The 16984-nt window shown below is 45.0% G+C and overlaps 1 pseudogene; it reads right to left on the bottom strand.

The window, feature by feature from the left end:
• Positions 1-4420: 4420 nt before the first annotated feature.
• LOC128069050 (pregnancy-associated glycoprotein 1-like) lies at positions 4421-13237 on the bottom strand (annotated as a pseudogene).
• Positions 13238-16984: the final 3747 nt, after the last annotated feature.

The raw sequence follows: 16984 nt of genomic DNA on the forward strand, positions 1-16984 counted from the left end.
ATGAGGACGCAGGGTTCAGTGAAGCCTCTGGCACTGGTGGGAGTAGAGAAAGATTTAGGTGGAAGCGGAGGCTTCCCATTCTCTGGTGCAGGTCCTTGAATCCAAGGCAAGGAGCACAAGATTTTGAATGTGTTAACAAACATTGTTTTCTAAACAAAACAAAACAAAACAAAACAAAACACTGTTTTCTGCAGGGATGAGAACTTTCACTGAGTTTGTTCTCTGGATTTTACGGAGGGATGTGGAAGGGATATGGAGTGGGCTGAGTCTGTAAAAATCAGGTGACCAGCTGCTGGAGGTCCAGGCTCATGGTAGACATTCTGCACTAGGTGGAATACAAATTCAGAGATAAAGTGTCCCAACTGGAGTGTACATGCCAATGTATCAGATTGTTGCAGCAGATCACTTCAATATTGTCTTGAAGTAAGTGAGAAATGCACAATGGGTGGTATGCTTTTCTCAAATCCCGTGGGTAGTTAGATGACTAAATGTCTGATTCCTTTAATGTATGGTTGGAATCATGCTTGGGAAAGAAAACTAGACCAGGTCCACACATATTTCATCGTTAAACAGCAAGCACAAGAATGTTTCTAAGGCCACTGTAGTTATTTTAAACATGAGAAGCCATATGTGGACAGTTTTATTTAACAGGCTGAGATTGGACTGTACAGGTTGCCATAGTTGTTGACTATAGTTACTATGACAAGTAACTATAACAGCTACTTCTTGCTGTGCTGGAGATGTGGGAAACTGAAAGGAGACCAAAAGCCTTACACCTCTCCTTGCAGCGTGATTTCAGGCTAGAAGTAGTTGGCAAGGAAAGGCTGACTGGTAAGGCTGAGGAAGGGAGTAATCTGAGCCAGTAATCATTAGCTCTTTTGGGACCCCAGAAAATAGAAGCATTGGCTTAGTCAGAGTTCTGTGTCATGGTTCAGAAATAGATGTCATTTGGCTTGAATCAATATTTAGCCTTGAGGATGGCAGCCATAACGTCTAAAGAGAAGATTTCCTTCTCTCCAGGTGGGAGAATAATTCATATTTTTTCCAGACTCAGAAACAAAGAAAGCCCTCTCAGGGTCACTTACTCTTTTCAGGCATGCATGCAATCTACAAGTTGGAATTATCATCATGGTGCCCATTTTCCAGATGAGGAAACTGAGGTTAAGGGACTTGATCAAAGTGACACAGCTAAGCAAGTGAAAAGCCAAGCAGAAACCCAGGGTAACAGTCCTCAAATTGTGTGTTTTTGCTCCACACACACTGGGAGTGATGGGTGGTGATCTGGCACTAATGCTTAGGCAGAAGCAAGCAATATTCAGGGTTAAATTGAAGAAAGTAAGGAAAACCACTAGAGCATTCAGCTATGACCTAAATCAAATCCCGTATGATTATATAGTGGAAATGAAAAATAGATTCGAGGGATTAGGTCTGCTAGCCTGAAGAACTATGGATGGAGGTTTGTAACATTGTATGGGAGGTGGTCACCAAAACCATCCCCAAGAAAAAGAAATGTGAGGAGACAATGTGGTTGCCTGAGGAGGCCCTAAAAACAGCTGAGAAAATAAGAGAAGTGAAAGGCAAAGGAGAAAGGGAAAGATATACCCAGCAGAATGCAGATTTCTAGAGAATAGCAAGGAGAGAGAAGAAAGTCTTCATAAGTGAACAGTGCAAGAATTAAAGGAAATAATAGAGTTGTAAAGGGTCTAGATCTCTTCAGGAAAATTGGAGGCACCATAGGAACACTTTATGCAAACATGGGCACAATAAAGGACAGAAAAATCAAAGACAAACAAAAGCAGAAGAGATTAAGAAGAGGTGGCAAGAATGCACAGAAAAACTATACAAAAATGGTCATAATGACCGGGATAGGAATGATGCTGGGGTCACTCACGTAAAGCCAGATATACTGCAGTAGGAAGTCAAGTGTGCCTTAGGAAGCATCACCACAAACAAAGCGAGTGGAGGGGATCAAATTTCAGCTGAGCTGTTCAAAAGTCCCAACGAAGGTGCTATAAACGTGCTGCATTCAATATGTCACCAAATTTGGAAAACTCATCAGTGGCCACAGTGCTGGAAAAGGTCAGTTTTCATTCCAATCCAAAGAAAGGCAATTCCGAAGAATGTTCAACCTATCATGCAATTGTGCTCATCTCACTTGCTAGCAAGGTAATGCTCAAAATCCTTCAAGCTAAGCTTCAACTCTCCATGAACTGAGAACTTCCAAATGTACAAACTAGCTTGAAGAGCCAGAGATAAAATTGCCAACATCCATTGGATCATAGAGAAAGCAAGGGAATTCCAAACACATCTACATCTGCTTCATTGACTATGCTAAATCCTTTCACCGTGTGGACCACAACAAACTGTGGAATATTCTTAAGGAAATTCAAGTACCAGATCACCTTACCTGTCTCCTGAAAGTCTGTATGTAGGTCAAAAAGTGGCAGTTAGAATCAGACACGGAACAAATGAAAGATTTAAATATGTGAAAGGAGCATGAAAAGGTATACATTGTCACTCTGGTTATTGAACTTGTATGTAGGATACATCATTCAATATGCTTGCATCAATCCCAAGATGCAATCAAGTTTGCTGGGAAAAATATCAACATCCACAGATATAAAGATGACACACCCTAATGGCAGAAAGCAAAGAAGAAGTAAACAGCCTCGCGATGAGGAGAGGAGATGAAAGAACTAGCTTAAACTCAACATTCAAAAAACTATTCACAAACAGACACTCAACATTCAGAGCATCCAGTCCTACCACTTCATGGCATATAGATGAGGGAAAAGTGGAAACAGTGGCAGATTTTATTTTCTTGGGCTCCAAAATCACTATGGACCTTGACTGCAGCCACGAAATAAATTTATATTAAAAGAAGACACTTGTTCCTTGGAAGGAAGAAAGGCTATGAAAAACCTGCACAGTGTATTAAAAAGCAGAGACTCACTTTGCTACAGAGGTCTGTAGTATGAAAGCTATGATTTTTCCAGTAACCATGTACAGATGTGTGATCTGGACCATAAGAAAGGGTGAATGCCAAAAATGAAGCTTTTGAACTGTGGTGCTTGACAAGATTCTTGAGAGTCCATTATACAACGAGGAGATCAAACCAGTCAATCGGAAAGGAAATCAACCTCTGACCCCTGACTCAGCTGAGGCATCTACTGAGGGCCTCCAGGTGGAAAGAACGGATGCTTCCACTGCAAAAGTGCCTAACCATGGCAACTCCAAGCAAACAGTTTGTAGCTCCTCCCCAGGAGGAAGCTCTGAAAGGCTGAATGCTCTGTGTACCCTTGGTTCCTGATACAAGCGTTTCATTCTCCCCAGAAGCATTGGAGGCCAAGGAAGGGGCATTCTGGGCCCTGGAGGAGGGGGATGGCTCAGGGATCCACTGGGGCCACCACTTACCAAATAGAACTGGAAAGGACAGAGCAGGCATATGTGGCAGAGAGCTGGTGACTGGGGTTTGGGAGCAAGAGGGAACCAGCTCTCCATGAAGTACCTCACCCAAACTGCCCTGGAGAAGCCCAGTGATAAGTTCATCTGAGACTGGATGAAAAGAGTCTAAGTTCATCTGAGACTGGATGAAAAGAGTCTATTTCATTACCCCTTATAATTCCTCTGACTGAGGAGGTGGTGGAGTTGGTGGGTCATCACAGATTCTTCCCTGGCCTAGACCATCTGCCAGTCGCTATCCTTGGGGCTGCCTCTCCCCAGCTTCAGTCATGTAGTGCTGGAGGAAACTGCAATCATGTGTGCTGCTGGGTCAGGCTAATGACCATGTAAAGTCAATCATAGGACCCCATTCCCCTGCCAGGATGGCTGATCTAGAACTGCCCATGTGAACTGAGGTGGGTCATTCAGAGAACACCCTTGAACTCTGATGGCTCCAAGCTTCTTTCCTTACTAGGAGATGCCTTCGGGATATAAAACACAAGGCAGGTAGCTAACTCCCATATTAGGTGTAGAAGCCTTAAGGAAGAAATTTGTCAAGCTAAGACCTTCAAAGAAGAGGAAAGGGAAAGAGTGAGGGTGAGAAAGAGAAAACTGATGACTTCTGATTTCTTGGTTCCAGTCACTGAGATTTTTGTATTTCCTCTGATTCTTGTGTCCTGGATTCCTAGAATCATTTCAATGAGTCTCCACTTTCTGTAAATCCAGTTGGAGTGGTCTCCTCTCAAATGTGATTCAGACTTTGTTTTAGATCCTTCCCAATCATTGTACACATCCCAGACTCAAACAGAGGTACCCATTTGTTTCAGCACCATTAAGAGTGAAACCCTTTATTCTTTATTGAGAATAGGGTGTGCAGACCACCAAATACAGTTCACCAGCATCCTGGGCAGCAGTGGCCTAAGTGTGAGTGAGTGTTTGCTCAGAGCAGCCTTACTGATACCTGAACCACTCCAAGCATTTACACTGCCTGTGCCAGGCCAATCCTGTCATTTCCTCGATCATACACGGAGAAATACAGCCTCAGGAAGACGTCACCCAGGATCCAGTTCTCTGTAGATGTCCTCACTGTGTTCTCTTTAAAGGTGGTATAGCAGTGGCCTCTAGAATCCTGGGGGAGTCAGAGACACACACCAGTCAGCCTGAGCTCTTACCTGGGACTTCTCCAATACCCAGACCCAGTACAATTCTTCATTTTATTCCCCTCTTTTGGTAAGTATCATGGGGTTTTCTCAGCAGCAGGGGATATGAGAGTTCATCCAAAACCAAAAAGGGCCAAGACATGAGGTTGCCATGAGGAAGGCTGTGGGGGAGAGGAGGACTGGGAGTTGGGGAAACAGAGGAATGAAAAACAACAAAGTCCTACTGTAGAGCGTAAGGAACTGTATTCAATATTCAGTGATAAACCACATGAAAATGAATAAGAAAAATACTATATATTTTATATGTGTATAACTGAGTCACATTGCTGTGCAGCAGAGCTTAAGGCAACACTGAAGATCAGCCACACTTCAATATAATTTTTAGAAAAGAACAAGAGTGTCCATAGTTCTCCTCACTCCCTGTTTTTTTCCTTCTGACTCCTGCTCCTTGTTTTCTCTGCAGAGAATGCCGGTTTTTCTCCTGCATCTCCACAATCTATACTTTATTAAAAAACTTTATTTTGCATTGGAGTATAGCTGATTAACAATATTCTGAGTTTCAGGTGGACAGTAAAGGGACTCAACCATATGTATCCATGTATCCTGGTCCCAAAGATACCCCTCCCATCCAGGCTGTCATATAACTGAGCGGAGTTCCCTGTGCTACACAGTAACTCATTGTAGTTTATCCATCTTAAATAGAGCAGTGCCCACAACACGTTCTTGAAGACTTAACTCAGCAACTCTGCGAAGCCGCCTTTGGCCCACACTCACCCTCTTTGGCCACTCCAGGGTTGGTTGGGTAACTTACTCTGGTTCCCCATCCCCACTGGTCAATTGTAGCCCTCATCACCCCTAGTAAGTCCCCAGTGCCCCAATGCAGAGCACCTTGGAATGCCATTTGCATGAAATCCAGGGCAGTTTTGCCTAGAACCAAGCAACCCTCTGTATGGCTCCATGAGTTTGTGGTTTTAGAATGCCTGAAATTCGCTCTCTTCCTCAAAGCCTTCTTTGAGCCCATCAGCCAGCTCTCAACTTCCATAGGGTGCTGACATGAAGCCTCCACCCTGTGCCGGGGCTGGGCAGTCCCTGTGCACCCTTTAACATCTTAGCATCCAACCTCCTGCACAGGGGTAGGGTACCCCAACTCACAAAGGAGGCACCTGGCCAGAGCAAGGGGAAGATGGCACTAGGGTGAACATGTAATTTATCATCCAAACCAGGAAAACTTCCAGAAGGGAAAGGAGATTGTTAATCCCTATGGTGGGACATCACACTGGGATTGTCCCAGCCATTCTCATTGTCACATGGCCCATTTCAGGGACTGCTAGAGCCGACTTTCCATGTTCACTGATCTAAGGGTTCAGATTGAACTGAAGCTCTTTGAGGACTGAGGACCTGAGTGTTCCCCTCTCCTTGTGATTCCCACCATGCCAGCATGGTGTGGCATCTCCATATTTATTTAAGGATGATCAATGTCCCAGACCACCCTTTACTTTCAAGTGCTTCGTCTTGTGGCAGGCTCTGGCCCAGCCAGAGGGGCTCAGGGGGTCAGGGGCTCAGCAGCATCTGCAATGGTGTGACATGGCCTGAAGAGGGCACCCTCCTCCCAGCAGCAGCCCAAGTGTTCCCGCAAGTTCCTAGTTTCGAACCAACCCTCAGGGTTGTCCCCTCACCTTGAGGATGTAGGCTTGAGCTGGCACTGGGTAGTTGATGCCGTTGATGGTGAAGATAATAGAGGGCAGGGTATAGATGGCAAAACATGAAATGTAGTGCTGTTAGAGAGAGAGGGAGAGAGGTTGGCCCTGAAGATCCTTGTTTGTGTGGAGACAGGGAATGACGCTGGGGCATGACCCTTCACCTCGGAACCCTGTGGTGTGGCACCGATGAGCTTCTGGATGCTATTGACCAGTCTTCTTGGGCCAAGGATCAGTGATGTCCCGGTGTCCACAACGGCCTCACAGCCACCAGAACAAGCAATAACCTTTCTTTTCATGGAGATGCTGAGAGAGAGTGGAAAAAGCAGGCATCAAGGTAACTCTGAGTCTCCCCAGAGCTGGCCCCTTCCTAACTGTCTCCTAAACAGCCCTTTGTCTCTTGCTTTCTTTTCCTTTGCTCTCAGCACAGCATCTTTCTTGACATCCTTGAATTCAGTACTTGAATACACCAGGAACTTTTGCACCTTGACACAAACTGGTCTTCCTTCCTAGAACAGTCCCCTCCCCTTTGACTAGCAAATTTCTTCTCATCTTCCAGATTCCAGCTTAATTGTATTGTTTTCAGGGAAGTCTTTCCCTCGGTGTTTATCAGTCTCCTGTCTTGGTCACTTTCTGTAGACCCTTCCTCATGTCTAGCATGTACCAAAATGACAGTTCACTATGTGGGTGAGTCATTTCTTGTACATCTGCCTTCTTAGATGTGAGGGCGAGTTTTATTCTCATTGCCTCCCTAAAGAGCCTGGCACACAGTGGATGCACAATGTTTCTGTGTTGAATGAGTGAATGAAGACTGTAAAAATAATGAATGAGAACCATCCAGAGAGCTGTATCTGGTGGGGAACAAACAATGGGTCAACTGCAGAGTGAAGATGGAGATTCGCAGGGGCAGAAGAATCTCATAGTAGGGGGAGAGAGGGACTCCTCTGGGAGAGGGTGTCTCTCAGCACTGTTCCTACAACCAGCTCAGACCCTGAGACCCTGGCCAGGAAATACATGACTAGCCCACAGAAACCCCAAAGGACAGGTCAGCTTTTGTCTGAGGGTATCACACAGAATCCTATCAAGTATGCCTCTTGTCCTCAGGTCAGTCCTGGATCCCACCTTCCTAATTCTCTGTTATAGCCCCTGCCCCACTGTGTTCCCAGGTATGTGGGGTGTCTTTTTAATTAGTTGCTTTCATGTCATAAGACTGCAGCCAACCTCTCTCCAATGCTGGGTAGCTGCTCCCTAAGGAGACCAGTTTTCCCCACTTTCTCAGGGCTTTCCCTGTTTTTAAACAGACATTTATCTCTGCTGAGAACTTCCTTGGTCCCAGGTAGCCCTGGACAGCTGATCATCTTATAACTCTGTCCAGGCTAGTGAAATTCTCTCTGATCCTCTGTTCACCACACTGTAGAGTCCTCTAACCATGCTCCCCACCTCAAAGGGCAGTGGGTGCAGCCCTCTCCCAGCTGCACAGACTTCTCCGGACACTTTTAGGACCCTGGTCAGAGCCCTGGTCAGAAGGCCTGCAGTGGTTATGAACCCATGTGTATCTATGTGTTTGTATATGTGTTTGTATGTGTCTCTGTGTGTGTTTGTGTCACTGACTAGCTGTGCATATTTTTATGTGTCTCTGTGTATGTTTATATGTGTCTGCTTCTGTGTTTTCATGTGTCTGTGTGTCTGTCTGTGTTGCTGTGGGTGGTGTATATGTCTGTGTGACTGTGTGTTTTAGAATGCATTTGTGTGTGTGTGCCTGTGTCCATGTACAATAGTGGGAGCATCACTGGGCTGACCCTCAGAGGGAGAGGCTTACCGGTCCATGTGTACACTCCAGTCGCCTGCGTGGATCAATGGTACCCAGTTGAGCTCTCCCTTGTAATAGTGGTGGTCCACCCCACCAAACATCACCACACTGCCCTTCGCCCTGCATGTGTAGAGAGAAGAGGGGGCAGGGATTCTTGGAGGACAGTAATGACAGCACTGTCTTAGAGCTGTGCTTGTCTACCCATCAAAGCCTTGTCTACCCAATAAGGTCCCCATTTACCGATGCAGAAATCGAGGCTAGGAGTGATTGAGATCCAGACTGAGGTCGGTTACTGGCTAATGAGTGGCACAGAGGAGGTTAGAGGCTGAATCATCTGGTTGGGCTCCACCCACTATGTCTTCTGAAGAGACCCTGGACCTCCTGTTACATGAATGTTCAGATACATTCAGAGGACAGGGTGCTGAAGCATTTTTACTTTCCCCTTGTCCAGCTTGTCATTTTTCAGGAAAATCAAGGCCTGGGAGCACTAAGTGTGTGGGTTCAGGTCACCCAGAGTTGGCTCTGCTGGCCTGTGAACTCTACTGTCCAAACAGCCCCACACTCAGAAGGGACCCCACCTCTGCTCTCCTTGTCTTGAAATGCCTAATATTTCTTGAACAAGGGGTCCCATGCTTTGGTTTTGTGTCCCACACTTTCATTTTTCACAGGCTCCTGCAAATTGGGTAGCTGGTCCTGGGCTCCCAGTGAAATGCTAATGAGGAAGGAAAGATATCCACCATCCTTCTCCTTCCTTCCTTATCAAATTCATAAGCAAATCCTATTGCCTTAACCTCCAACAGTTTTCCTGTTGCCTTCCATTAGCCATCCCCTTCAATCATCCCCCTAGACCAAGTTACTGGTCTTGAGCCCAGGAGCAGGGTTGTGTTCCAATAAAGCTTTATTCATAAAAGCCAGCGGTGAATCCAGGTAGGGCCCTGGGGCCATAGTTATCCTGGGTTTGATTATCTCTCAGGATACTTCTTTATCAAGTGTTCTATAATTTTCATGGAACTGAAAGCATGTTACAGCTAATTTGGAGAAAAGGATTGTCCATTTCCAACTTACTTGCCCAAGTAGAAGGCAAAAACAGGCTCAGAAAAGGCACCTTGATTCTTCAGGTTGTCAAAGATGGGTATGGTTCTTATGAAGGACATGTCAGGGTAGTTCAAGCCCAAGACGCCATCAAAAGGTACATGCTCAAACCCGTATTCCGCCACGCTTAGTCCGAATTCCTGATCAGTACTTAGAAGGCCCCCAATCTGTGGGAGAGAAGAGTGTTCCTGCTTGCAGATACATGAAGTGGGGCTAGGACTGGGCTGGCTGGGGTGCATTGCCGTTAGATCCTCAGAAAATAATTGAGTCTGTTCTGTGTCTTTGGTGGACCTCAGACGGTTAGACCAAACTGGAAGGGAAGTTTGGGTTCCATTTGTGAGAGGCTGTGTATTTAAAAACATCTGCCCCTCTGAAAAACACCACCTGAGTGAATCAAATTGGCCTCATGGCTTCTGTACAGGTGTGGCAACCAAGAGTCAGGCCAGGACTGATTGGTGCCGCCTTGTGGAGAAAATGAGTCGAGAGCAAGGTAGCCTTCTCTTTGGCATCACTCTGACCTAATGACAGGAATGAACTGCATTCTCTGTAAGCTACTGTGGATTCTGCATCTGTCCAGGAAGACAGAAGCTGAAAACACAGTCTTGCTTGCAGGGTTCTATGAAATTACTGCCTGGGGAATCCACTTTTGGGGATATGTGTGTATTTGTGTGAGTGTGTGTGAGAGAAAGAGAGAGAGGAGAACTACTCAAGTACTTTCGGGGAGGCAGGCCATAGGTTTATTAGACTCTTAAGGGTCCCCTAGAGTGAGAACTCATTTATCAGGCCCCCTGACATCTGAGGCCTCCAATTTCCCACTCTGGATACCTGATCCCTTGATTATCCCTAGGGTCCCCAGATCAATTTTGTCCTGTCCCAATCACCCCACAGCAACTTCAGTACTGAAAAGCCAGCCCAGCTCCACCACTTACCACATGTGTGACCTCAACAAGGCCCTTGCTGTCTGCACCTCAGTTTCCTCATATGTCTCATGAGCTAATCAGACCACCTGCTGTGTGGGGTTATTGCAGGATTAAACCAGTAATTACCTGAAAGTGCCTGGAACAGTGTCTCAGAATATAAAAGTGCGTGCTTTCCCCCTCTCTTCTCGCTCACAGCAAAATGAACCTTGAACTGCTCATGGGCAGAAGAGCTGCATGTCCACACCTCAAGCCACTCTCTGGGTTAGCTAATCTGTTTGCTCGTGTGTCACCATGGGCACTGCCTCCCCAGGGACAGGATCCTGTGGGTAAGATGGCCAATATCTATGGGAGTTAGGCTAGGAAGGGTCCTGCCAGATGGTCCTGCATCTGTTTTGCAAGCAGTGGTCACTCCATAGCCAGTCCTGACTCAGCTTCCGTTTACACGTTACCCGAACGGTGTCATAAGCAAGAAATCCCTTCATGCTCCCAGATCCGTAGGTGATGCTGAAGGTCTTTTGGGTAGGCCGGAAGGTGGAAGACTGATGATGTCGGAACCTAACGTGTGTAGCTGCAGACACAAGAGATGAGTGTCATCAGATGCCAAGGGTGGAAACAGGGTGGCAGGGCAAGTGAAGGATGGTCCGGGTATGGGGTGTCTGTACTCACAACAGGCTGAACTGGGGCAAAAGACGGAGGGCACCCACAACTCAGATGAGCCTGTGTCAAAGACAACCTGGAATTCCTGAGGGGGTGTTCCAATGGTGATTTTACCCACGTAGAGCATCTACAGGGAGAAGGAGGGAGTGGGTTATTGCTCAACTGGCTACTCTCTATTCCCACACCGTTGCCTCCCTCTGGGTGTCACATATCTCTTGGGATTACTTTTGAATCACTGTGCAGCTCAAAGCCTTTGATCACAGTAGTGCTTGCATTTGATTTTTTTGTGTGTGTGTGCTACATGGTATGCAGGATATTGACTCTATGACCAGGCGTTGAAGTGGTACCTCCTGCATTGGAAGCACAGAGGCATAACCACTGAGCTGCCAGGACCACTGGACACCCAGGAGAGTCCTAGTGCCTTCATTTAAGAAGCTCTGTAGTCTCTTCAAACCCAGCCTCAGCATCCCCTTCTCCAGGACGTCCTTCTTGATTAACATCGGCCACTCTCTCTAAACTCAGAAGACATCCGATCAACACCACACAGATGACCCTTTCCATGACATGTATTTACTCTTTGCCTATCTCTCAGGCTGGCATGGGCATTCTTGAAGACAAAATAAGACCCCCTTTTAACCTAAATACAGTAAACACAGTGTTAGATTCTTATGACCTTACATGAAATACAGGTTCAGTAATTTTTACTGCTGTGGTTCTTGCATCTGTGGAAACTAAATTCTTCTGCCTGAGGATTCACAATTGCTTGGCAGTTGGTTGGTTCTACCTTTTGATCAGTGATGGTTCACTCTTCATCTGTGACTGAGTGGCTCACTTAGTTCAGAAGGAACAATCTCCCTCAAACTAATGACACATCTTTGACACAGAAATGGATGTTTACCTGCCACCTGGTCATTGCCGGGCCCTGTCACCAAGACCAAGAGTTGAGGATGAGAGTGCCTTCTTCTCTGGGTGGCGTACCTGTTTCCCAGGCTTTCTGCCTCCTGTAGGAGTCCCAACCCTAACATCCCACTTGGCCTCTCCAGATGAGCCCCAGTGCTAGGCTAGAGCACCAGGGGGCGCTGTGGAGCACCACCCCCAATACACTCACATCCATGATGTTCCTCAGGGGATGAATAGTTATATTTGAGCCACGAGAAGAAATCTGGGACTGTCTGTAAGCATGTTCCTTCAGGAAATTTCTCAGCATGCTTTTTTCACTGAGGGTTTTTCTCATGGTCTTCACTTTTGTTAGAGGTATTCTTTCATTGAGCATTTGACAAAGAAAACAAAAAAGCTACAATTAGCTGTCAGTGTTAAGGTATATCGTCATTGTAATGGCCCTGTGTATTTTCCAATCATTTTTATGAGTCACCTTATTATCAGAATTTTATGCGTATACTATGGTAAACACATAGGTTTGAATACAGGTTCTTTTCTGCAATCTTGGGTAAGCCATATGACCATGTGGGATCTCAGTCTCCCCCTAGGTAAAATGGTGGAATGTAACAATTCAAACCGTCCAAATAGAATATTTTGGGGATAAGTGAAGTGATGGATATAAGGTACCTGATAAATAGGAAATGGATGACAATGACATCCATCTCAACAATGACAGCCATTAGCATTGCTGTTGCCATCCCATGTGTCCTTCTCATAGAAGCTCAGGGAAGGAGGTAGAAGGGGGACTCCTATCCTCTTTTACAACGGAGCCGTTTGAAATGCAAGAGGTTTCTGAGTTGGCTTGGGTCACACTGTTTGTCAGATATAAAACAGTGTATATAAAACAGTGTATCTATCTCCAAGTTGAAAGAGAATTGAGACTTCAAAGAAGAATCAAGGAGATAGGGAAAAAGTTAGGAAAATTTAGGGGCTGGAGAAGGAAGGATGCGTCAAATGAAATATTAAAAGAAAACAACACAGAGAGAAATACACTCACAGAGACTTCCAAAGAAATGGAGAGATAAATGACAGTGATACAGAGATGCAGACATAGACATATACACCCTGAAGTATATGGGGGAAAAAGAAGACATGTTGAATAAAATGTAGAAAAGTGCTATTCCACAGGACCACATCGACATCTGCATAGACTGTGCACTGAACAGTTGCAAAGAGTTCTATTTTCAATAGATCATGAGATGAATGGACCCCAAGAGTTGTGCAACCATGCAAATCTACACCAAGACCCTTGGGATCCACAGTTCCTATAGCAAGTTACTTATCAATAAGTAAGAGTTGAACATTAAGACTGTCAGGGATATATTCCATTCCCTTTTAAACCTGATGGGTGGAAGAATAGTCAGATGAAAAGAAAAATTTGAGAAAGGAATATGATGTGGATTACAGTTCCCATACTTACATGACTATGCACTCTGAGAAGGTCACCAGCCCGAGGAGCACAAGACACTTCATACTTCTTTCTTAGCTCCAAGTACTCAGGGAAGTTCAGGTTCTTAGCATGTAGTGGTGACCAGAATCCCCTAGTTATATATGCTCTGACATGCCTTGTTTTCCCCTTTGGGCCACTAAAAGTTCTGAAAAAACACAAATCTCAAGATAAAATCTTTACCTCCATCAGTGTCCTTGGTGAGTGGACTTTGAAGCCTCTCAGAATACAGAGAATTGAACTATAATCTCTTCCTTGAAGCTTGGCCCGAAAATAAAACTGATCTGCATGGGCATCTACAAAGATGGAGAACCTTGACTACTTGGAGGAAAAAATGCTAAGAACATCATGAAAATGGATACTAAGGGCCATGCTCGACATTCTTGGTTTCATGTCATCTTCCTAGCCACTTCGTGAGATATGCATTGCTGTCTTTGTTGGAGAGGAGATTGCTAGGAAGATAAGTTGTCAAATGGCAAAGTGAAGACTTCAGGGACAGTCCAGGGATATACAACTGGCTTTAGTTAGTGGGTCTAATGGCAGACATCAGGGGTACCTATTATGCCAGTCTGCATCAAAGATCTAGGGCAGAGCAGTACTTCAATTGCATGCTTTCAGTATTGGAAGAAATGTCGTACGCATCCACAAGATATTTTATATCATCCAAAAAACGTACAAGGAAGAACTGTGTGCTGGGTTCTGGGTTAAAGGTTTCAAAGTCAAAGTTGATCAAGACAAAGCTAGTCTTTATCTTAAGAGTGCTAGCAGTCTAGCTCTCAAAAACTCTTGGCCCCAGGAGGCAAGAGAAATGGTAATAGGACTAGGTTGCCATGTTGGACTCTGGGCAGTACAGGCTTTACCACTGAGAGCAACCTTTCCTACATTTCACCCATGCTGGAGAGCAGGCCAGTTGGCCATGTTTTCAAGGGAAGTCAGAAGTTTGGATATTTATGTACAATCTACTGATTTTAATGTTCTGTTCAGTTCAGTAGCTCAGTCGTGTCCGACTCTTTGCGACCCCATGAATCGCAGCACGCCAGGCCTCCCTGTCTATCACCAACTCCCGGAGTTCACTCAGAGTCACGTCCATCGAGTCAGTGATGCCATCCAGCCATCTCATCCTCTGTCATCCCCTTCTCCTCCTGCCCCCAATCCCTCCCAGCATCAGAGTCTTTCCCAATGAGTCAACTCTTCGCATGAGGTGGCCAAAGTACTGGAGTTTCAGCTTTAGCATCATTCCTTCCCAAGTAATACCAGGGCTGATCTCCTTCAGAATGGACTGGATGGATTTCCTTGCAATCCAAGGGACTCTCAAGAGTCTTCTCCAACACCACAGTTCAAAAGCATCAATTCTTTGGCGCTCAGCCTTCTTCACAGTCCAACTCTCACATCCATACATGACCACAGGAAAAACCATAGCCTTGACTAGACGGACCTTAGTTGGCAAAGTAATGTCTCTGCTTTTGAATATGCTATCGAGGTTGGTCATAACTTTCCTTCCAAGGAGTAAGCGTCTTTTAACTTCATGGCTGCAATCACCATCTGCAGTGAATTTGGAGCCCCCCCAAATAAAGTCAGACACTGTTTCTACTGTTTCCCCATCTATTCCCCATGAAGTGATGGGACCTCATGCCATGATCTTCGTTTTCTGAATGTTGAGCTTTAAGCCAACTTTTTCACTCTCCTCTTTCACTTTCATCAAGAGGGTTTTTAGTTTCTCTTCACTTTCTGCCATAAGGGTGGTGTCATTTGCATATCTGAGGTTATTGATATTTCTCCCAGCAATCTTGATTCTAGCTTGTGTTTCTTCCAGTCCAGTGTTTCTCATGATGTACTCTGCATATAAGTTAAATAAGCAGGGTGACAATATACAGCCTTGACGTACTTCTTTTCCTATTTGGAACCAGTCTGTTCCATGTCCAGTTCTAACTGTTGCTTCCTGGGGCACTTGCAATCTTCCCAAACCAGGTCTCAAACCCATATCTTAAGCACTGGATCAGAAAGGAAAACATTCTTGAAGGAATTTGAAATACATCACTTTTAAATGAAACTTGGCACCATGGCCTATTTTTGAGGAGACTAATAGAGTGTTGTCCCCTACTGTAAGCAACCTCCTGAGATCAGGAGTGATTTAGTTTCCCCTCCCAAGTGTTCCTACAGCATCTTGAAGCTGTCCCTGCCATGTGGTTTTGATCTTGCTTGAGTTTCTGAAATCCACACTAGACCACAGCTTCCAGAGGGCAGGCCTGTCACTTGACTCACTTGTAAGTATATGTCAGTAGATCTTATCTCATTATACCAGACTCTAATGTCAAGACAAGGCTAACACAAAGATCAGTTATTCTATTATGAGTGTTAGGTTACCGGTACAATGACTGTAATCAAACCCTAAATAACACTGTCTTAAATACAAGACAATTTCAATTCACTCTCATACAATGTTAGTGCAGGTCTCTCCACAGGGGTGGGAACCCACTTCTTTCGTGTCACATCTTCCACCTCTGCTACTTACCTCTTGTCTGATATGGCTGCTCCAGTCATTACATGTGCATTCCAGCTAGTGGGACAGAAAATAATACTTCCATTTGGAAGTGACATATCACCTCTACTCAAATTCCAGTCTCCGAAGTATCTTCCATGGTCATGGCAAACCTGGGGGTGGTGGGTCCACAGAAGGGCAGGGGAATGTGATCCTACTATAGAACATTCATGATGAGTAACAAGGGCCACCGCTCTTCATTCATGTCCCTGTAATTCATTGTTCTTTGGTTCTCCCCACACAGCTCTCAGTCTGTTTTGGGATGCAGATATGGATATGGATGAGGCTATAAGAGAGGAAATGGCCCAGGCTGTACAAATAAGGAGAAAACAAGAAAGGAAAGAAGATAAGAAAATATAAAAATGCAAAATCTATAGAAAAGCCTGCTTGTAGTCATAATTTTTCATTTATGCAATTTATGTATACTTGTGGTTTATGAATCAATTTATAAAGTAAAAAATAAGACAAATGTAAAATATAAATATATTAACTAAACCCAACAAAATAATAAAGTGAAAGTGAAGTCGCTCAGTCATGTCCGACTCTTTGCGACCCCATGGACTGTAGCCTACCAAGCTCCTCTGTCCATGGGATTTTCCAGGCAATAATACTGGAGTGGATTGCCATTTCCTTCTCCAGAGGATCTTCCCAACCCAGGGATCGAACCCGGGTTTCCCGCATTGTAGACAGATGCTTTACCATCTGAGCCACCAGGGAAGTTAACAAAATAAGGCTAGATCATATTAAACACATAATAGTATCAGGATTAAGTTTGGATGCACATTGCAAGAAAGTAAAACAACCAAAACTTTAGCAAGATAAACTTGACTTTTCTCCCCCACTGAAACAAAGCTGGAGGTGGGCCAGCCAGAACTTGGGTGGTGTCCATCTCCAGGGTTACATGTTTGTTCAATACAACTTCAGGAATTCCAACCATCACAACTAAAATCCAGACAACAGTTAGGAAGTAGGTGGGGAAGGGAAGAGTCTCATCTCTCTGCTTGCATCTCAAAGTCACCAGTCATGACTAAGAGCACAGGTGGGTAGGAAATGCAGTCCTGTAGCTACTGGGCTCATAGCTATATAACAAACTATTTTCAGTTTTGAAAGAGAAGCAGAGAATAGATCATTTTGTAGGTAGCCAGCAGTGTCTGCCTTAAAGAACAAACCTTTTCTGAATGGATTAGGCTGAACAGCTGGACACAGTGTGGGAGCCAGGAGGAAGGAGTAGCAATGAGAAACAGCTAGATGGATCTGAACTGTGCTCCAGAAAAAAGAGGCA

Source organism: Budorcas taxicolor, chromosome 25 (assembly GCF_023091745.1).
Source record: "Budorcas taxicolor isolate Tak-1 chromosome 25, Takin1.1, whole genome shotgun sequence".
Lineage (NCBI taxonomy): Eukaryota > Metazoa > Chordata > Mammalia > Artiodactyla > Bovidae > Budorcas > Budorcas taxicolor.